This window comes from Schistocerca piceifrons, chromosome 6, assembly GCF_021461385.2.
Source record: "Schistocerca piceifrons isolate TAMUIC-IGC-003096 chromosome 6, iqSchPice1.1, whole genome shotgun sequence".
Classification (NCBI taxonomy): Eukaryota; Metazoa; Arthropoda; class Insecta; order Orthoptera; family Acrididae; genus Schistocerca; species Schistocerca piceifrons.
Window position 1 is genome coordinate 242,887,660 of NC_060143.1, and position 23,411 is coordinate 242,911,070.

Consider the following 23,411-nt stretch of genomic DNA (forward strand, 5'->3'; position numbering starts at 1 on the left):
GGACTGAAGAACACTACATTAACAATTTTGTTCGTTTGTCTCCACTGAATCCGATTTCTTGTGTCATGTGACAAGCTGATAGCACCGGCCAACTATTATTTTCAGTTGAAAGAACAATGTACGCGGTTTCTGCAAAATAATTCGGCTCTGGTTCCGAATCCATATTCAGAATCTCTGTGCGGACGTCAGTTTTTATGTAGTAATGATTTTCATAAATACTTAGGTCGGCCTATGTGTTCTAGGTATCTGGAAAAAGAAACATGCTCTCGCATAAAGATTTAAAAATTGTCAATGCACAAAGTAACGAAGGAAATGAGTAACTAAGAGTTGAGAAAAGCAAATAATCCTACCAAAAATCATTTCTTTTCCTAAATATAGTTCCACATACTAAATATTTAAATGTTTTTGATGCCCGATATCGGCAAATCTAAGTTGCCATCATCGGATCTTATTCAAGTACATCTCAAAACATTTACATCATATATACAGTACATGTGATGGACGGGTAATGAGCTATATTTTCATGAAATCTGGTACTGGCTATTTTGATTTGCCAAAGCTGGTCATCAAAAACCAAATTATAATTAACGATGGTGACGGTCTAAGTTTTTACTTCTATACTTCATATTACTTTAGATGACCCGCCGGCCGTGGTGGCCGAGCGGTTCTAGGCGCTACAGTCTGGAACCGCGAGACCGCTACGGTCGCAGGTTCGAATCCTGCCTCGGGCATGGATGTGTGTGATGTCTTTAGATTAGTTAGGTTTAAGTAGTTCTAAGTTCTAGGGGACCTATGACCACAGCAGTTGAGTCCCATAGTACTCAGAGCCATTTTTTAGATCACCCACACACTTGAATGATGTCACGCACATACAGTTTTCTTTCCGATTTCCTCCAATACTTTGTCTGAGGAACGTTCCTACGTCAGGATCAGCAGTACTCAGACAACATTACGGCAATGCATTTACCTTGATAAGATTTTGTGTTTGAAATATGTCCTGATGGAACCGTTCACAATGACCATTACTACAGCTTCTAGATTATCCAGTAAATCCAAAAGATAATTCAAGGTATTTCGTTGAAGTGGTGTATTATATCTGATAACGTGGTATAACCTGAGTAGCTCTTGTAGAATATCACGATAATTCTCTGCTCTGTGTTCACATTAAAGGCTCTAGCAGGCTTTTATGGAAGCCGGAAATGCCACTGTCTCATCACCCAACGAATCATCAGATATTAATTCTCAAATTTTCCCATTGTACAAATATTCCTTCGTTTGTTTTTACTTCACTTATTTTCGGTAAAGAACGTGAAGATCTCCCAGAGACGAAAACTGTGTCTCATTTGATTCACAGCGGGCATGAAACGTAGGGCCGGCATGCAAATGTCGTTAGGTGCTCACTGTGTTCGTATTCACTCGTTGTCACATTCTCAAAAGGCTGTTATGCTGCCAACTCCCCACTATGACGTACAGGTCATCCAGCACATGGAATATAAGGATATTGTATAGTTTTCCTTGTTTTCATAGCACAAACAACATTCCGTTGTGTGGTCTGTTGGTTTCCTCCAAATCATGGGAGCAGTAACAGACATGTGACGCTACCCTTTTAACTAGCGTGTCTGGAGTGAATGTGTGACATGTGATGTGATCCTGTGTCCGGTGCGTGTGAGTGTGTGTGTGTGTGTGTGTGTGTGTGTGTGTGTGTATGTGTGAGGGGAGAGGGGAGCACAATTGGAATTCTGGTTGCCAAACTGTAACATAAAGTTCGAAGCACTTCTTTACAAGAGGTTCAACTTTCGATTTTTGCGAATCCATATATCTCTGTAGATATAACAAAATGAATTTGTTGTTTGCACAAGGACGAGGCATTTCTTCCTCTGAATTAACACAAACCACAAAACTTGTCACAGATTCCAATTCTAAGCTGAAACTGGCAGCAAACACAATGTGATTCTACGTGCTCAGGTATGGCTCACCGTCAATACTGTCAGATTACCTTCATTTCCTGGAGGTACATGTCTTAACTGAGTTTCATGTTTGGTAATTTTTTGCATATATTTCGATTATTTGGCAATTATATTTACAGAGTATTTATGCCAAGTAACAATAATCAATATACAGCGTTTTTAGTGATTTCGGTACATAGAAGGTAGCGCGACACGAGAGAACTGCGCTCGCTAGCCAAAACGGATTTTATTTTCGAGGTCAGTACCATGTATTAACAAATTAAATATTTCCGCCTCGTTTCACCCATTTACCTCTTACACTTTTGCCGGCCGAAGTGGCCGTGCGGTTAAAGGCGCTGCAGTCTGGAACCGCAAGACCGATACGGTCGCAGGTTCGAATCCTGCCTCGGGCATGGATGTTTGTGATGTCCTTAGGTTAGTTAGGTTTAACTAGTTCTAAGTTCTGGGGGACTAGTGACCTCAGCAGTTGAGTCCCATAGTGCTCAGAGCCATTTGAACCATTTTTTTCTTACACTTTTCCAATTTCATCGAACTGTATGATTCTGTTACTAATTAAGTTGAGGTGTGCAAATTTCGAAGCGTTCAAGCTGATGTATTGCTCATCGCCAGTGCCTAAATGTTGCCTTCATAGCAAGGTGTTCATGTGAACAGAAATGAAACTAAGGTGGAGCCAGTTACAGACTGTATTGTGGGTGATATCAGACGTTCCGTCGGAAACGTTGCAGGAATGTCTTCATTGTCCTGCAAACTGCAGCCGAGCATTGCCATGAAGATGGAAACGCATGGCAGTTACGTAGGCTGCGTGACATCAGGCGAAATATAACACCAGTTTCTCATACCTGGCAAGAGATACTATTATCTAGACATCTTTACTCGATCACTGTGCGCTCAGAACCAAAAAGAGTGATATGATACAACTAGTTGGCATATCTGAGACACTCCAACACATCTGTTAAAAGCTTCATCGGACTTCCGCTGTGGATTCCATTTCACGCCCGTCTGACCCCTTTCCAAACAGCCCTTGTATACCAAGAAATATGTAAGGCATCCGAAGGAGACGTAGCTGCAGGCGAATGCCGAAGCCAGGAATGTGGGCCATGTGTCACGTAGAAGTTCTTCCTATGAGACCTCTGCCCTCACCAATTAGGTGCGACGCTTCCGGGACAGGCGGGCAGATGCACGACTGTGCTAATGAGCGTGCCCCGTCCACCTGCTGGGGGAGGGGGGTGGGAAACGTGACAGATCATCCAGAGATCCTTTCTTTCAGGAGTGCTAGTTCTGCTAGGTTCGCAGGAGAGCTTCTGTAAAGTTTGGAAGGTAGGAGACGAGGTACTGGCAGAAGTAAAGCTGTGAGTACCGGGCGTGAGTCGTGCTTCGGTAGCTCAGTTGGTAGAGCACTTGCCCGCGAAAGGCAAAGGTCCCGAGTTCGAGTCTCGGTCGGGCACACAGTTTTAATCTGCCAGGAAGTTTCATATCAGCGCACACTCCGCTGCAGAGTGAAAATCTCATTCTGGAAACATCCCCCAGGCTGTGGCTAAGCCATATCTCCGCAATATCCTTTCTTTCAGGAGTGCTAGTTCTGCTAGGTTCGCAGGAGAGCTTCTGTAAAGTTTGGAAGGTAGGAGACGACGTACTGGCAGAAGTAAAGCTGTGAGTACCGGGCGTGAGTCGTGCTTCGGTAGCTCAGTTGGTAGAGCACTTGCCCGCGAAAGGCAAAGGTCCCGAGTTCGAGTCTCGGTCGGGCACACAGTTTTAATCTTCCAGGAAGTTTCATATCAGCGCACACTCCGCTGCAGAGTGAAAATCTCATTCTAGAAACATCCCCCAGGCTGTGGCTAAGCCATGTCTCCGCAATATCCTTTCTTTCAGGAGTGCTAGTTCTGCTAGGTTCGCAGGAGAGCTTCTGTAAAGTTTGGAAGGTAGGAGACGAGGTACTGGCAGAAGTAAAGCTGTGAGTACCGGGCGTGAGTCGTGCTTCGGTAGCTCAGTTGGTAGAGCACTTGCCCGCGAAAGGCAAAGGTCCCGAGTTCGAGTCTCGGTCGGGCACACAGTTTCAATCTGCCAGGAAGTTTCATCTTATATCCTCCTTCCAAGACCCTGTCCATTCCGTTCAACTGCTCTTCCAAGTCCTTTGCTGCCTCTGACATAATTACGATGTCATCGGTGAACCTCTTCATGGATTTTAATACCTACTCCGAATATTTCTTTCGTTTCCTTTACTGCTTGCTCAGTATACAGATTGAGTAACATCGGGGAGAGGCTAAAACCCTGTCTCACTCCCTTCCCAACCACTGCTTCCCTTTCATGTCCCTCGACTCTTATAACTGCCATCTTGTTTCTGTACAAATTGTGAATAGCCTTTCGCTCCCTGTATTTTCCCCTGCGACCTTTAGAATTTGAAAGGGATTATTCCAGTCCATACTGTCAAAAGCTTTCTCTAAGTCTACAAATGCTAGAAAAGTAGGTTTGCCTTTCCTTAATCTTTCATCTAAGGTAAGTCTAAGGTCAGTATTGCCTCACGTGTTCCAACATTTCTAAGGAATCCCAACTGATCTTCCCCGAGGTCAGCTTCTACCAGTTTTTCCATTCGTCTTGAAAGAATTCGCGTTAGTACTTTGCAGCTGTGACTTATTAAACTGATAGTTCGGTAATTGTCACTTCTGTCAACACACTTGCTTTCTTTGGTATTGGAATTATTATATTCCTCTTAAGGCCTGGGGGAATAAAAGATAAAGGCAATATTCTCGAAACCCTGAAAAATGCTCTTTGTTTCAAATAAGTATCATTTGTAAATGTCACGCTATTATCGCTCAGATGGATACACAGTTGAGACCATGATGTGATAATCAAGGAAGAGAGAAAAATGGTATTGTTGATCAGAAGACGGTGTGCTCTTTAGCGAAGCTGCTTTTTGAGAGAGAAGCTGGGGAGGTGACAGAAGATGGAATGGTTAAAGCTGATGACGTTTGGTTTATCGGATTCGAAAGTCTTTGTAACTGGCACAGGATTGCAGAAACTGGGGAGGTGGCAAGCGCTGATACAAAGACTGCGTTGGTCTCTCCAGAGCAACTCAAGGCAATGACGGAAGAAGGTGGCTATACCGGCCAAACCATATTCAACGTAAATGAAACTGATCTATTCTGAAAGAAGGTGCCTAAAAAACTTTCATCGTGCATTAAGAGAAAACTTTTTCAGTTTATCGCTCAGAAAATCCAAAAGCTTTAAAAAATTTATCTTAAGCTGGATTCCCCGTGGTCTGGATGCTACTAATCGGCAGCACACCAAGTTGTCCTCGTGTTATTCTATTTAATTTCGAAACACGGGTGAAAGTTTAATTTTTGCAACCAAATACAACCAACTTGGTTCAAACTGTGGACTAGGGTGCCATTAAGACATTTATAGCTTACTACACGAGATGAACGTTTGCTTATCTACACGAAGCTAGATCTAGATAAAGCAACGAGCATTCTGTTAAACAGTTTTCGAAACAGTTTATTGTTTTACATGCCTTGAGGATTATTTGCCAATCTTGGAATAATATTTCACAAAAAAAAGCTTTAAATGGCGTCACCACTGAAACCCAGGGAGAACAGCACCGGGTACTGATCAAAGTGGTAACATGAGTGAAGAAATCGTCGATCTTGTGAGACATTTAAATCTGAGGTGGATAGTGATGACGTTCAAATGGCGCAAATGGCTCTAAGCACTATGCGACTTAACATCTGAGGTCATCAGTCCCCTAGGCTTAGAACTACTTACACCTAACTAACGTAAGGACATCACACACAGCCATGCCTGAGGCAGGATTCGAACCTGCAACCGTAGCAGCAGCGCGGTTCCGTGCTGAAGCGCCTAGAACCGCAGGGCCACAGCGGCCGCCTGTTATGACGTTCAAGAACTGCTGCATTCACACAACCAGAAGCTGACAACTGACGAACGTACAAGCGTTAGCATATGCAAAAGATTGAACAATCTTATTATTTAGTTTAAGTTCAATCAGAAGATCAAATGATAGTTGCAATCTTGACAGAATGCCTCAGTTCGATAGAAAAACCGTGAACATTTTGGAAAGAAATAGGCTACAACGAAATTCGCTCTTCTGCTACAAAAAAGGGAAGAAAAAGAATTACCAGCGCACTACGAAGAAATTTTCCGTAAAGAGAAACAAATTTTGACTCGTCAGACAACATTTTAAATCCTATGAAGCTCCTGCGTTACAATAACTACAGTTTACTTTGTTGCAATACATTATAGTGTACTGCTATAAATTTTTGAACATTTTAGAAAATAATTTTCTTCTAAATTACTTTGTTTTCTTTAGCCACTGGTCCCAACTGAACATAATTTGTAGGTTAAGATGTGGTAAATCCGACCTGGTGGGTAATCCCGACCGCCCCTATTTATGAGAAACGGAGCAATTTCGCATTAGTGTCACCATATAGAGCATTCGAAATAACGAAAATGTCACCTTGACAGCTTTGCCGCATTTGACATTTAGGCACTCAAAAGACAATAAGTGTGTTTTCGATTGTTTCAATTTAATTTTTGTGCAAATTGCTTACTAGATTTACCCTGTTAAATAAACCGATCGCAAAACAAACGGTAAGTGCTTTGTGTAGTGCATTTAATGACCCATTCAGTGTAGGTATCGTTTTTGTTGGAAATTTCGTGTAAATTGTTTCTATGTTTGTTAAATGAAAAATGGCATGGTGAGGAAAATCCAACCGCATTTTTTATCGTTTATGTGTATGGAATTATTTATTTTGTAAGCAAAGTAATTTTTTTTAGGAAAATTGTACGAAATTACAAACGGAAAACGACAAAACGCAATCAAAACGATATTCGCCGAGAAGTTGCTGCAATGCAAATGGGAATGTCTCTACGAGCGGTTGCTCGTGATTTTAATATTCCGAGATCGACATTACCGTTGCACCGCCGTGCTAATGAAGTGAATACGCAACGTACTGATGTTAGTTTGAATGACATTGTTGCTGCTTTTGCAGGCCGTAGGACAGTAAGATTGCAAACATTTTTGACTTTCGTCTTATTGGCTTTACTATACAAAGCATTTAAAAAAAAATTTTTATTGCACTTTTCTTTACTTTTTCTACTTCGAACAAGAAAATGCTTTAGAAGACTATTTGAAGCATGCTCCTGATGTTTTCGTTTGTTTGACGAGCAACCAGTCGAGATCATTAGCATTCGAATTCGCCACACAGGTAAAAGCCAATGCCCGCGATTCATGTAAAAGGGAATCGAAAGCAGGATAAGATTGCTTCCGCAGTTTTATGCAACTGCATACACTTTCGCTGCAAAAGCCAGAAGCAACCAGTTTGGCAAGAGCAAGTGCTTTCAGTCGATTTAATGTGGCCAAATTTTTTGAAAACTATAGACATGTGATGAACACACATTCATTTGGTCCACAGAATATTTGGCATGTCGATAAAACGGGCGTCACAATGACACATCGGTCTGTCCGAGTGATTGCTCGTCGTGGCAACCGACATGTTGGGCAAATCACTTCAGCCGAGAAGGGGAAACTGGTGACAGTGCTTTTGCCTCTCTCAGCCATCGGAATTCGAATGCCACCTTATTTCGTGTTTTCCCGAGCCTGTTTTCAACGACATTTTTTGAATGGCGGCCCAACAGGCTGCGTTGGTGGGACACATCCATCAGTACGGATCACGAACGAACTATATCTGGACTTCTTAAGGCATTTCCAAGCCTTCACGCGTTGCTCGCCAGACCAGCCGATGTTGCTATTCATGGATAACCATGAAAGCCACCGGTCATTAGCAGCGTTACAATACTGCCGAACAAATGGGATTCTTGCGGAGTCGTTTCCGCCGCATTGTTCGCATCGATTGCAACCGTTCTTTGTTGCAGTATTTGGTCCATTAAAAACAGCAATGAGCCAGCAATGCCTCAACTTTCTTCAGATGCATCCAGGCCGGCCGATCCAAGTTTTCGATTTACCAGCAATGGTTAATCGAGCGCTGGTAATCGATGCCACGGAAACCAACATTACAGCTGGATTCCGTGTAAATGGCATTTGGCCGATCGACCCACAAATTTTCCAGGTCATCGATGTTATGCCGAGCGAAACAACCAATCGGCCGCTGGAAAAAGTCGCTATGAATTTCGATGATGACGATGGTAATGAACAAGAGGATGACATTCCATTGAATCCTGCAATCTCCGCTTCAACAACAACAGCATCGATTCGTCCGTTCCAGTGCGTGACGCCTCACCAAGGAACAAAACGTGGCCGTAAGCCTGGCCGAACATGCATCCTTAACTCAGATGAAACCATTTCTGAAGTGGCAGAAGCTAAGCGAAAGCGGTTACCGAAGCAAGTAAAGAAGGCACAAAAGGTTACCGAAATAAAGTCCAATAATCGAACAAATGCCGAACAACCATCAACGTCGCAGCCAACCAGATATTCAGATCTAACCAAAATATTCGCAAATAAGCTATTTCGATAGCCCATTAGACTCGGATTAACTAATTAATTCTTCTCTTTCAATGAAATCACCTTTTTCAATTAAAATTTTCATTCATTTAACTTTCAGTACATTTAGTGTTCCGAACATTGTTATTTTCTTGAATGAATTTTGTTAATTTAGGTAAAGACATATTTGCTTATAATTACTTCCCGAAAAACCATTCATTTAGAATTATTTCTGTGCAAAGTCAGCCAAGCAAATAGAGAGTCGGATTTTGTTCATTTAGGTAAATACATATTTGCTTATAATTACTTCCCAAAAAACCATTCATTTAGAATTATTTCTGTGCAAAGTCAGCCAAACAAATAGAGCGTCGGATTTACCCAACCATTTTTGCAAATAACGTTAAGATCCGACGTCGGATAAGCGTTTTATAGCCACAAGAAATTACTAGGTCGAATTTATCCCACCTTACTCTATGTATTATATGCAAAACTGAACCTTGATTTAAGCGAATTCGAATTACTTGGTTATCGCTCTGTTCCACGTATCGCATTACTCTGGGGTATTACTGTATTTCAGTAGCTTCGTTTTCCCCCAAAATTAACATAACAACTAATGTAGTAGTGAATACACAAACACAATTTATTGACAATGTAACATAGAGACTCTCTGAGACGTTATATGCATGTGTCGTTCTAAATCCATCGATCCCAGTTCTTCTCCAAAGAGAAATAGTGACTAAAATAAATCTGAAACTGCTGTTATAATTACAGATTCAGGTTCCTCAAACAATTATGAGTTCATTAGCAATAGACATGGTACTGTACAACCTCTTAAGAAAAGGAAAATGAATGTAATTCGTTTCATTATGCTCTAAAAGTAATTTTCTCGAGTCATCCGTAACCACAGATATCTTGCCACGGAGGAGGGTCGTCAGAGGATCAGAACGGAAAAAAATATCTAGGATCACCAGTCAATTAATTCAAAAATACCTCAGGATTATGTTAAACTACAGAAGTTCTAGTGCCTTTTGGTTTCAAAAATCTATGTCAAGGCGATGGTTGCATGGAGGCGCACCTGTCCCTCCGGCAATCAGATGCCTGGAGCCACGCGACTGACGCTAACCTGTTTGGAGGCAGATGGAATGTCCATTCACCTGAAAGCCTAAGCGACCGTTGGTATTCCCTTTCGCACTAATATTGGCAGCAGGCACCTTTCGCTTTCGTAGGAAGAAGCATACGAAGTGCGACGATCCAAAGTTTCTGAACTACTGAGAGGCGCCATTCGGTTTCAGTTCATGGCAGTACTTCCAGGCTTTACTTCATGGCCGTCAGTCGTGCAATAGTAACACTCATTTTGTGATTCTTGTGTTCGTTTCCACCGATTTGGAAGCAACAACGCAGAGTCATTCTCAGTTTTTATCACGTCATTCACGGTAAAACGCTGGTGGAAAGTCCGACCGTGCTTAAGATGCAAATATAGATTCGGCTTGCTGTGCCAGAGATCGGCCTCTTGGTGTTATCATTGTTAAATCAGTAATCCTTGTCATACTGACCCTGTCCGTGTGCTCACAATGTATTTTTAGTTACAGCTCTTTACCTTAATTTGTGATTCGAATCCTAGAGTCATCGCCTTCTTCTAGTAGGCACGCTGCAACGAAGAGATGTCAAGTAGTTGCCTACCTGCAGGCGCCTGGAGCTCTTATCATGAGTTCCCTCAATGCAAGTACATTTTTAAAGTGATCAACGAACGTGGGTGGGTCGCACTGACAGTATTGTCGAACCGGATGCTCTTAGAGGGACCCTTTGTCATTTTATTCACGCATACATCAATGTCGCAATGCGCTGTGATCACGCCACAGGAGGAAGTAAAGCAGGAGGGCCGAAAAAACATAAACACTCTTGGCTGCTTCGGATCGTGGTCAAATTTCGTCGAAATATTTTCTGCGGACGCTTATGGTTCACAGCTGAAATTACGGTCTCACTGCACTCGACAGGGGTGCGGTCACGTTCAGTGAGTTTACTGACCGAGGATGTCCTTAGGGAAGAGTTGAATCGTCCGCGAGCTGGCACCAGTGTTAAAGACTGTCAAGAAAGTACGCCTATTGCTCATCACACTGTGAACGTTCGTTTCCGTCCACAAAATGTGTGGGAATCAACGTGTCAGCGGAAGGGATGGATTCATTGATGCCCTTTATGCCAACCCTGAGGCAGATTCTTGTCGACTCTGAGCGGCATTGCATCTGAAATGTTTTCCTCAGTCACGCATGATTTCAGCGCTGGGCGTCGCGGTTCTAAGGTCCATCACGGAGGCGTCAAAAGAAGGGGTGAAATGTGGGTAAGAGGGAGTGAGACTGCGTTCCCATCGTCTGAGACGTCCTGAGTGGTACTGAGCAGAATCGTGGTGAAAATGGCTGCCAATGTAATGTCACTACCCCATCTTACATTTCACTTGAACTTCTGAGCTTTGGCCTTTTTTTCGGCTGCGTCGTTATCTTGCTACCTGAAGGGTTGCCGAGCCCGAGGATGACGTAGCAGGATGCCACGATTCTGCATCTTTACAGAGGAGAGTCCTATACACCTTTGAGTCAAATTTGAAACTTTCACGTCGCAGTATGATATAATTACGTGTTTTCGAAAAAGTTATCATTTAATTCTGTTACACAGCGTATTTGTGTGCTTGGTCCACAGCAGGTCTGCCCGTATAATCCGAAATCGGGGCTGGGTAGTTGCCGTCTATTTATACCGAGATTGCCTCTCAGGTCGATGTGCTTACGAGACTATACCTGCTTTTCTTTTAGGTGTCTGTTACTGTTCTGTAGTTTCCATCTGTTCTATTCGTTAATCAATGGGTTTCACTTAGCAATCGAAATCCCTGAAGTACTTAAAGAAGAGCTCGATGCCATCACGGTCCTGAGAGCACCAGACCAGAATACATTATCCTTCTAAACTGACAGTGGGGAAGATGAAGACAGGCCGTACCTCTTTTCTTTCTTCTATTTCAACCCCGCAAACCCAGAATAAATGAGCTACAATAATAACACAAAATGCACTTGTACTGACAAATGTATACATCCCATTGCTTAACACATCAGTGCTGCACTCGCCTCTTGCAGCCCACGAATTCGCCTTTGTTGAATGTTGTATTTCTGAAGGGCGTACGATTGAACATGATAAACCAAATACTGCACGTTAATTATGGACTCCATTATTAAAGAGTGCGTTGAGAAAGCCGTGGCCGAAAACCTTGTCAACCGGGACATCGACTATCAACCGGGTAAGGCGTGGAATCCATCATATTGACGATCCACTCGCGGCGAAGACACAGTATTTCGAGGGTCATGGTGGGTGGCTAGCCACCAGACATCTGAGAATATGAATACACACCAATGAGACCGCTGACTGATGTCAGTGTGGTTCATCTTACGATTATGATGCGTGCGCAAAGCGCATACAGCGCGCTAGAGAAGAGTGCGGCGTGGGCAGCCGAATAATTTTCGACGCCTCACCTGAGGATCTCTGGTAAGTGCCCAGATGAATACTGCGCTTGGTAGAAACCGACCACCGGTTGCCCTCAAAAAAACTTAGTTCAGTATTCAATTCGCACGCAAAATTTCAAGATTCTCACATGGGGATCTAGTTCCTTTGTGTACAGTCCTGAAAATTTGTGATATGTTGTTAATATTTTCGTACATAGTAACTTTAACGTGAACATAATGATTCTGGTATGAAAATTACAACTTAGGTGGTCAGTTGTTTCAGTGTAAAGGGTTAATGAGGGGTTCTTGATTGTCCTATGAGAGTACTCCCACAAAAAAATTCCAGTACCCGAAAGCGAATATTTGTATCAGTTTGGCAATACATAGATAAACGAAAAAAATAAGAAAATAAGTAGATGTTATATGAAGATTGTTTTATGAAAATTGGCCAAGCAGTGAATCAGATGGGTCCAATATGCGAAAAAATTGAAGTTATTCGACAACTGCAAAGAAAACAAGGCGCAAAGAATAAAGCGAAAAGACGATACACGTAGCAATCTAAACATCTTCGACACTGACTTTTGGCTGTGCACTAGAGTGTGCGTTTTTTTGTAACTTGTTCCACAATGAAAATATGTGCTGCACCCTGTCCAGAATCTGGGAAGTTTGGGAGACTGGAGATGAGATACTGATGGAAGTAAAGTTTGCGGGCTTTCAGATAATTACGCACCCTCAGACTCAGAGTAGCAATATTACGTACGTTTCGCATCTTAATGCGGGTGACCTTGAACGGGACTTAGTGTCTGGCGCGGCTGCTGCAACACACGATCTCTAGTTTTACTTAGATCATGTTGCAGAATAATTCACTTCCGGTTGCGCAATCGGCGCTGATAAGGGACTGTTTCCGGCCGTTGCCGTTAATTTTTCTGGAGCAGCCGCATGTGCAGCAGCATGTTAGGGTTATGATTTAGAGCCTCAATAGAATAAAACCTCAAAGTCCTTCTCTAGGGGCTGGGATACGTAGTTGTCGCATTACAAGCCAAATACTGCTGAGTCTACAGTATACAGTATGAATACACACATGAATCGAATGGTCGAAGGTTTCCTATCACTAGGCAATTGCGAATTAATATAGAAATTCATAAACGAAAGATTGCAATTAAATAAAATCTGCAGATACTATTTGAACGACTATAAGTGATGAGTACGATAGCAGAAGTACTTCTGAGGATGCGGTATATTTCTGCAAAACACTTATTGGTGTCGATGGTCCAGCAATTAAATAAAATATAAGTTGAATAACAGGGAAACAATAGATTCCTACTTCACGTAATTAGTTATGGACAACAGCAAAGCTCACCAGATATTCACTTCTAAACCAAAACACATCTTCACTGTAGAAGCCAAAGAAATCTCCGAAGTGCACATGTCAGCACTACGAAATATCATCTGCCGCGACCACGCGTAAACCGCTTCACACTCTCCAAGTCCCTCTCGCGACTTCCGTGTCCAGTCGCGCCGTCGCGTCCAGCACTTCTCATGTCCTGTGCGACTGCCCCTTGCACCGCACTCTCCCCCAACTACCCTGTCCTCTCTCGAAACGATACTCTTCTCCCGCTTCCCTCCAGTCTCTCCATTCACGAGCGCTGTGATTGGCTAGAGCGCTCGCGCCGTGTCTTCAAGCTAACGCTCCCACAAACATATTTAAGCTCATACGAAATAATGGATCTACATTTATATACTTGAAATGAACACGCTCTAACACACATTATCAAATACATAAACAATTAAATAAACATATATCAAAGAAAAGGAACAAAAGGTAGGCCAGGAGCCTAATGTCACTGTGCTTTCTTACACACAGTAAATATTTAACCAATTTCTTCAAGAATAGTATATATCGGATATAAAAAGGACGTAGATGAATAAATATATATATATATAAGCATGCTGCTGCCGTTTTTCCGTGTAACTGTGGAGTATTTAAGGCCTGACGCGATCGATGGTAAGCGGTCACTTTGACCTCCAATAACTCATGTACTATTTAAGTTAAATGCCTGTAATTCATGCCAATTTAGGTTTACACTAATAGCTTTCTAAAGACACGTAGATCGACGAAATCTGAAGAACCGTTTAGATTTTGGAAATTCGTTGCTGGGTATTACTTGTATAATTTACCGTCAGATAATAAACTTTAAACTAATAAAGATATTGAAAATCTGATTAAACCACCAGAATAGTGGTTAAATTAATGGTAATGTACGTGTTTCTTTTTGAGGTTCCATGATTTCTGTGGCTACTATTAATTTCTATACGAGCTGTGAAATGTCAGCCATTAAGGTTTCACGAAGTCCGCCATCTTTGGCACTCCCGGCATAGAAATCTCCTTCATCGACACAAAGCACTGTCCTCGTCACAGCGGAATTCCCAGCCACGCGGCTGGGCCTCGCGCTGGGCCTACCCCTCTCGTCCCGCTAACGTTTGCCACCACGTGTTTGCTGCCGGGCCCCGGCTTTGACGAGCGTACTGTGCGGCCGCCCCAGTTCCGAACATATAATATTTCCAGGACGCCACAACTCGGCCGTTACCTCACAAGCTGTGAGGATGAGTCGTGAGTCGTTATTGGATAGATCAGTCAGCAGACCTTCATCCCGTAAGAGGCTCAGGTCCCAGGTTTGAGTCCCCGTATGGCATACAGTTTTAATCTACCAGAATGTTCCAAATTTCAATTAAATATTATTGTTCAGTTTTCGTCCATATACATGGCGTCCCATACGTTTATCGTCAAAGTTATGTAGTGGGTAGAGTATTTACAGATACGGAATAAATGGTTGGTAAAGAATACTTGTAGGTCAAGCGTTTGCAAACTCATTAATAATCATTAAGAACAATTGTCAATCACATTAACGTAGCGGCCTCTACCTAAAAAGCAATAAACATTCGTCTGAAATGTGTTAGCGGCGCAGCTTATCTTAGTTTACCTCTCTTGAATTATTAAGATCCTTGCGTCAGTCGTCGCAGGACTATGCACACGAGTATTTAACGTATAGTGGAGAACACACACATTTATCAGCTAGAACATTAATCCCACTCATCTAATACCCGGTATGTCCTCCACCTTTGGCGCCGATAACAGGGGCAACGCGTCATGGCACGGAAGCAGTGAGGCCTTGGTAGGTCGCTGGAGTGTGTTGGCACCATATCTGCAAACACAAGTCACTCAGTTCCCGGGGAGGGCCGATGAAGTCTGACGCCACGTTCAATCACATCCCAGATGAATACTATCAGTTTCGGATCTGACGAACTGGTGATCCAGCACATCAATTGGAACTCGCCACTGTGTTCCTCGAACCACTACTTCATACTTCAGGCCTTGTGAAATGGCCCATCGTCTTGTTGAAAAATGCCATCGTCATGAAGGGATGTACGTGGTCTGCAGTCAGAGTACGATGTTCCTTGACCATCATGGCGTCTTGCACGAGCTCCATTGGAGCCACGGATCCCCACGTGAATGTTGCCCACAGTATAATGGAGCCGTCACCAGCTTGTCTCCGTCCCACAGTACAGGTGTCAAGCAGCTGTTCCCCTGGAAGGCGATGGTTGCATGTCCTCCCATCGACATGATGAAGAATGTTTCGGCATTCGTCAGACCATACAACGCTCTGCCACTGCGCCAACGTCCAGAGCCGACGGTCACATGCTCATTTCAGTCGTAGTTGAAAATGATTTGATTTTAACATTGGCACATGCATGTGGCATCGGCTGCGGAGGCCCAACGTTTGGAGTGTTCGGTGAATTATGTGTTCAGACTCACTTGTACTCTGCCCAGCATTGAAGTATGATGTTAGTTCCCCTACAGTTCACCGCCTGGCCTGCTTTAAGAGTCTGCCCAGCCTATGACGTCGGACATCTGTAATGAGGGATGGCCGCTCAACTGCATGACGCTTGGACGTGGTTTGAGCTTGGTTTCGCCACGTTTTGAAGACAGCCACCACAGCACTCTTCGAACACCGGACTAGTCGTCCAGTTTCCCAAATGCTAGTGCCGATCCCCCAGGCCATGACCATATGCCCTCGGTCAAACTCAGATAGATCGCGCGCCTTCCCCATCATACACACAGACAGCACGCTCACTGGTAACACATGCGCCACACGTGGATCTGAGTAGCAGTCATTCTTCGCCGGGTGACACTGCTATCGACTGGACGGGTTCACATCGATAGTAGATCGATGGTCATAATGTTCTGGCTGATCAATTTAGTTCCGGCACATCCCAAACGATGTGCAGAGAAAAGTTTCGCTACAGTTGTAATCTCAGTTGAAAAACCTTTATTCCTGAAACTTCCTGGCAGATTGAAACTGTGTGCCGGGTCGAGACTCGAACTCGGGACCTTGGCCTTTCACGGGCAAGTGCTCTACCAACTGAGCTATCCAAGCACGACTCACGCCCCGTCCTCACAAATTTACTTCTGCCAGTACCTCGTCTCCTACCTTCCAAACTTACCCGCGAAAGGCAAAGGTCCAGTGTTCGAGTCTCGGCCCGGCACACAGTTTTAATCTGCCAGGAAGTTTCATATCAGCGCATACTCCACTTCAGAGTGTAAATCTCATACCTTTATTCCTGTCTGTAAAACTTACCAAAGCTTCGTCGTTAATGGTACAGAGAGCTGCCCAATATTTTTGCCAACGAATTGTTCGCACAGGAAAGTCGGCAAGGACACTGTTGTATCTTGTGGGTGAATATTCGTTAATGAGGGTCCATCAGGATGTCGGTGAATTTAACTTGCGGAGTGCTGTTGGAGAAGCAGTTAACCCACGCAACGAGTGCAAGCAAAGAGGTCAGATGATTTGTTGCGAGGAGCTCATTTCTGTCAATAGAGTAGATGTTGCAGTAATGCAGTGCCAAAATTCCCAAACGTTGAAAAATTCAAGGCCATGGCATCTCTCAGCCGTGAGCATATTCCTGGTTGCTGCAATTGCGTATCTGGAATTGCGAAAAACCATACGTTCCAGATCACTTGTAATCGGACAGTGTCAAGTGATTTTTCCTTAATTGGCAACACTCAATTTCAATGGTGCAACTTTTGTTCAGACTATTGTACATGTGCTGCATCAACTTTTGTTGTATATGTGCTGCATCAACTTTTGTAAACTGAACATTATCGGTTAAAAACAGTCTTGGTTGCAATTTTTGTTTTTTATTTTTCAACGACGAGTTTCGCTATATTTAGGCATCTTCACGTTATCTTTTCGAGATGGACGCGAGACACACCAAGATCAGCATAACGCGTTCGCGTTCACAGGAGCGAGTAACAGAATAAGAGGAGCGAGTAACAGAATAGCATCTTATTCTGTTACTCGCTCCTGTGAACGCGAAAGCGTTATGCAGAATTTGGAGTCTCTCGCGTCCATCTGGAAAAGATAGCGTGAAGATGCCTAAATAAGGTGAAACGCGTCGTTGAAAAATAAAAAAACTAAAATTGCAACCAAGACTGTTTTTAACCAATACTGTTAAGCACTGGTTTGCTGTATGCCACATATGGATTGGAAGAAACTGAACATTGATATTAATATGACAGTACTCCTTTGCACTGCAATGTTAATGTCCATAGGCAGCTGAATAACAGATACTCACTCTGTTTGATTAGAAGTGGATGTACTGTCCGATGGTGATCCACTCGTACAGAGAAACTCATTCCTCGTTACCTGTGTCTTTCCACAACGTAAAAAATACGATAGAAATTCATGCATCACAGTACAAGTAATGAATGTATTGAAATACCTTTGAATGATTTATTTTCACTTTGTTTATAAATTTGTTGCTCAATAGTGATAGGTTAATGTGTTTAAGAGCTTGTGTAAATGTCACAGAGTTTTTCCTTTTGTCGTATCCTCGTCGCCACTGTAGTATCCTCGTTGCAACTCTAGAGTCTTGTACTGCAAGGAAGCAAGGGAGAGGATGTAGTTATGGGTGGCCAATATCCTTTCAACAACACAAATGCACATGTGGGTTGATACGGTTCTTTATTAACATGAACATTTACTTAGGTGGAATAGAGTGCATGTTCTGTGGTACAAGCCCATCAGTAATAGTCCTCTTGCACACAATATCGGTAATTTTGCTATTGCAAACTTTAGTCTCACTGCTAGTCCCGCTATAATCACTAATCTGGTCCCTATGTTCTGTCGTAGCTTACGATGTGATCTGACCCCGTTCTGCGAATGTACAGAACGATACCAGACTGGAAGAGTGGGTACGTGAGGGACTCCAGTGAGTGGCGACGGCCTCAACACTTGCTGTCGAGAGGGCGTTGGCGGCGTGTTGTTTGTCTGTGTGCCTCTGGCCTTTCTCGTGCTAGGTGCGCCTGATACAGCGCCTACTATCGATTTTCGCGTTACATCGTTGCCGACCGGTGTTCTGGCGCCAGCTTGCGTCAGCACACCTTGTAACCTCCCCACACGAATATAATAAATAAAAATGATGAACCATGAGCCAAGTGTAACCTCCATACAGAAATAGTTTATTTAAATGATGAACCATGAACCAAATGTAACCTCCCACAAAAATAATAATTAAATGAATTTTTATAGTATTGTAACCTCTGAACAAAATTAATTTTTAATGTAACGTCTGTACAAAATTGGCTCCCATTTATAATCTCTGTGCAAAAGTGCATTCACATTTAATGTAACCACAAAATTCAATTTCTAAACCCAGAAATAATAAAAAAAATTCAGTAACCTGGTAAATTTTATGAGGACAGCAGCGCTGCCCTTCGGCCCTGTATTCTGAATAAAAAAACAAAAATTCTTACCTCAATAAAAACTGTGAATATATATCTGCTCTTATGTAGAAATTTTTGGCACAGCTTCGTGCAATGCTGGCGTATATGTTTTTTTCTGATTCTTGGAAGGAATGATCATGCATTGGAAATATCCTTTAAATTGAAATGAATGCTTATCTTTAAAAAATTACTTTATATTATGAAAATTATTATTGCGGCATTTTTGAAAAAAGTTAATAACAATTAATATACATTACAAGATATGCGCAAGGCTGCTTCTTTACCTTCTACAATAACACTCATCCTCCAGAGTCCAGACCAGAGCAGATTGCCGACACGCGCGGGCACGCGCCGACCACTGCATACTCAAGACTAACTCCGACTAGTGCTTACTAGCACGGACTGAAGACTAACACGGACTGACTACTAAAACCGACTCGCGCCTACTAGCGACAAGCAACAACTAACTACATACCACTCTCTGGTCAGAGATTCTGTCATTCCTCGCCCATCGCCGGCGAAGCATACACCTTACATAACCTTCCACTGGGGGGGCAAAAATTTGGCAGCAATGGTGAGTCAATTGGACTTGCCATGAGCAACAAATTTTTCTTAATTAATTAACTTTACAATCACAGAATATTTACAGATATATAAGTGCAGTACATGAAATAAAATATAGTGCACACGCACTGAGTACAGACATTTCAAGCAATGGCAAAATGTATACACAATGAGTACAAAACATATTAACAAATGGCAAAAGTGCACACGCACTGTAGTACAGAACACATCAGCAAATCACAAAATGTATATACAAATCATATTGATAAATGACAAAAGTGCACACGCACTGTAATACAGAACATATCTGGGAATCACAAAAAAATGTATACATAATGAGTACAAATGGCATAAAGTGCATATGCACTGTAAAACTCTCTAATATTTTTACAACAAATAAACATAATGAGTACAAATCATATTGACAAATGACAAAAGTGCACACGCACTGAAGTTCAGAACATATCTGGGAGTCACAAAATGTATACGTTATGAGTACAGATGGCATAAAGTGCACACGCACTGTAAAACTCTCTAATATTTTTTCAACAAATAAACATAATGAGTACAAATCATATTGACAGATGTCAAAAGTGCACACGCACTGAAGTTCAGAACATATCTGGGAATCACAAAATGTATACACAATGAGTACAAAACATATTAACAAATGGCAAAAGTGCACACGCACTGTAGTTCAGAACATATCAGCAAATCACAAAATGTATAAGCAATGAATACAAATCATGTTAACAAAATGACGAAAGTGCACACGCACTGTAATACAGAACATATCTGGGAATCACAAAAAAATGTATACGTAATGAGTACAAATGGCATAAAGTGCACACGCACTGTATATGCCTTTATCATTGTACAAGAATTAGGAAATGAATGGGAAGTATTGCGTCATGGTGTAGCACTTTAGGTTGCACGCAGCTGCACTGAAAGTCCATATCTTTCTACAGAAGCACAACACCAAGTGAGACAATCTGAAGCTCTTTTCCTTGAAGTATTAATCAGTGTAGCCAAGATACTGAAATGTCGTAATAATATTCCATGCTATCATTTTGGTAGTACACTAGGTAGACCAAACAGTGGGACCATAATAATATCTCCATCGCTCAAGGTGGTGGACAGCATGTCGTATCAACACCACGTTCTTGTAAGGTACACCAACGTAGAATTAGTGCAGAAACCAAATATAGTGCTCCATGAGCATGAGGATAGACAGGACAAACGGATATTGCAGTAATTTCTGGTAATTAGGTCAGAATGTGAAGGACATTAAATATTATATCAGTCTTCATTGATAATTACACTAGTCGATTAACTGATTTTTAATTAATTCGTGGCACTCATCTCCCAGTTACTGAACATTTCTGTACCATGTATGAAGTATTACAGAATAATGTTCATAAGTTATCTGTTTACAGAGAACATTGGCACTCATTGGCCAGATACAAATCATCAGAAGTCATCATTCAAAACAGGAGCTAATTCATGAAAGTGACATAATATAAATTTAAAGTATAACAAACAGTGGCATTCGTTGGTCAGCAAGTATTAATTATTACAAAACATTTTTCATCCTTCAAGTGACATATGACATATTTAAAAATAATTATTGGCACTCTTTGGCCAGTTACTAAGTATTCATTTAGTTTTACAAAATATTATTCAGTATTATTCAGAAGTCATCATTCAAAACATGAGTTAATTATTGGAATAGCATTAGTGCATAAGTCATCATTCAGTATTACTCAGAACTCATCATTCAAGTGACATATTACTCAGAGCTGATCATTCCAGAGACATAGGACATAATGAAAATGTAACATACTGTAACTATTATTTAAGGTCTGTGATTAGAAAACATTATTCAGTATTCTCTTAAACTGGTAGCATTATTTGGGACTGTTAATACATTTTTTTTTGGGTAGCAATGCATTGCGTTGGGATCGATAATTAATTGCTGGGGCGTAAAAATATTTGTTTTTGACTTATTGCTGCAAATAAGGATAGGTAACGTCATTCGTCATGAGTCAGCTGTAGCAAGATTATGAAACAAATAGAGTATATGTGATCACATTCATGAATGACACAGGTTTAAAGACAAACTGCTTATAGCAGATTAATTTCATGAATAATTTCTCCTGCAAAAAATACAAAATGAATTATTAAGCTGAAAGAAGAAACGCATATTATGCTGAAAAGTAGTGAACTTCGAATTAACAGGTAATGAAATGTGTATTAAATATATATGTTCTCTAGCTGTCCTTTCCAAAACCTCCAGTCATCATACCATGCGACATAAGACATACTGTCAAAACGAACTGCAACAAATACTTAAATAACTACATAGCATAAATACATAAGCTTCAACATTATCCTCATCTGCAAACAAAAACTTCATCACCTGCAAAGAAAAACTTCATAATTCATAGTAGCATATTCTTCATCATTATTCATCACCATTCATTATCATCTGAAAAAAAGTCACTTCATTATTAATTATACAACTATTCCTTATTTGTAGCATATTTCATCACTAAAACTAAGTTGTGTAGTTCTGTATGACAGCCTGCATCAATCGCCTCGTATTCTGAAAGAAAAAATTAGTTAAGACTGCTATCATACGATGTGTATAGTATATTCTTGTTAATGCTTGTTAATTCTGATCCATTTACTCTTCGTCACGAAGTATTGCATCCCCTTTCGTTCATTTCGAAGACGAAATTCCCATTTCTGTTTAATTTATTTCGTTTACACGTTATTTCTTTCTGAAAATGATGAACAAAGATTAATGTCTTGCATTTAATTCATATACCCATTAGATAAAAACTGGTTTATAGTAACATAATTGAGCATACAGCATAGCATGACAGAAAACGTAGTATGTCGAAAACATCGACAGTGTTCAGAAGCAAAATTGTACACACTGTATCACAATGTAGCAGCAAAAAAAAAAAAAAGTAAAGTAGTCACGATGTTGTGATACCGTAAGGCAAAAATGTTAAAGTCAACTGGTGTTTGTTATATCTTAACTATTTCATAGTGCATACAAACAAAACAGGAAAACAATCATACATACATGAAAAATGATAAAAATATGCACGGTCTGATGTGTTACGACAAGAAAAGCGACTTGCTAACCTTACCTTGCCGGGCACTTGCCAAGAAAAAATACGACAATCATCAGTAAGTAGTCACATAAATACAATTGCATAAGTGGTCATGAAATGTGTAAGTTCATCTGGAAAAATATGGACGGTCTGATGTGTAACGACAAGAAGAGCGACCTGCTAACCTTACCTTGCCGGGCACTTGCCAAGAAAAAATACGATAATCATCAGTAGGTGTTCATGTGAATATAATTGCATAAGCGGTCATAAAAAATTAGGAAATGGCATTACAGTGCGATAAATCGTAAAGTAACTTCATTCAATAAATGGTTTGACGTTCGACACGTGGTGGTTCCCTTTGCTTTTTCTGATTCTCAAAGTTTCGACGTGTACTACATTGGGGTGAGGAATGCTGCGAATCCGATATGGACCTGCGTATAGAAGTTCAAATTTACTGCACCTACCTTTTCCTTTATTAGATAAATGGTGTGTACGTACTAATATCTTCTGTCCTATGTGAAAGTCACGGCGTGTACTAACCTGTTTTTGCTGTCTTCTCCGGCGCTCTGCGGCACGTTTGATGTTGTTCAGCGCAATGTCAATTATTTCATGGTGTCGTAGTCGACGAGATGTAGGAAAGATTACTAATTCTTTAATTTTGTTAGGTGGTTCAACATTTTTCAGTATAACAGACGGAGATAGCATAGTAGATTCATTTGGTATGGAATTAATTACATCTTGGAATGAGAGTATGTGTGTGTCCCAATCAATATGTTTTTTATGGCAGTATATTCTACACAGTTTACCAATTTCTTTCATTAACCGTTCACAAGGGATCGAAGAAGCACGGTACCTGGATATATAGATCGGAGAAATATTTCTAGCTCGTAACATACGTGTCCATATAGCAGATCGAAACTGTGGTCCATTGTCGGAAATTACTTTCAACACATGCCCTACATGAAATAGAAAATGTTTTACAAATGCTTTCGATACAGTTTTAGCAGTAGCTTTGCGTAACGGAGTGAAGGTAACAAATTTTGA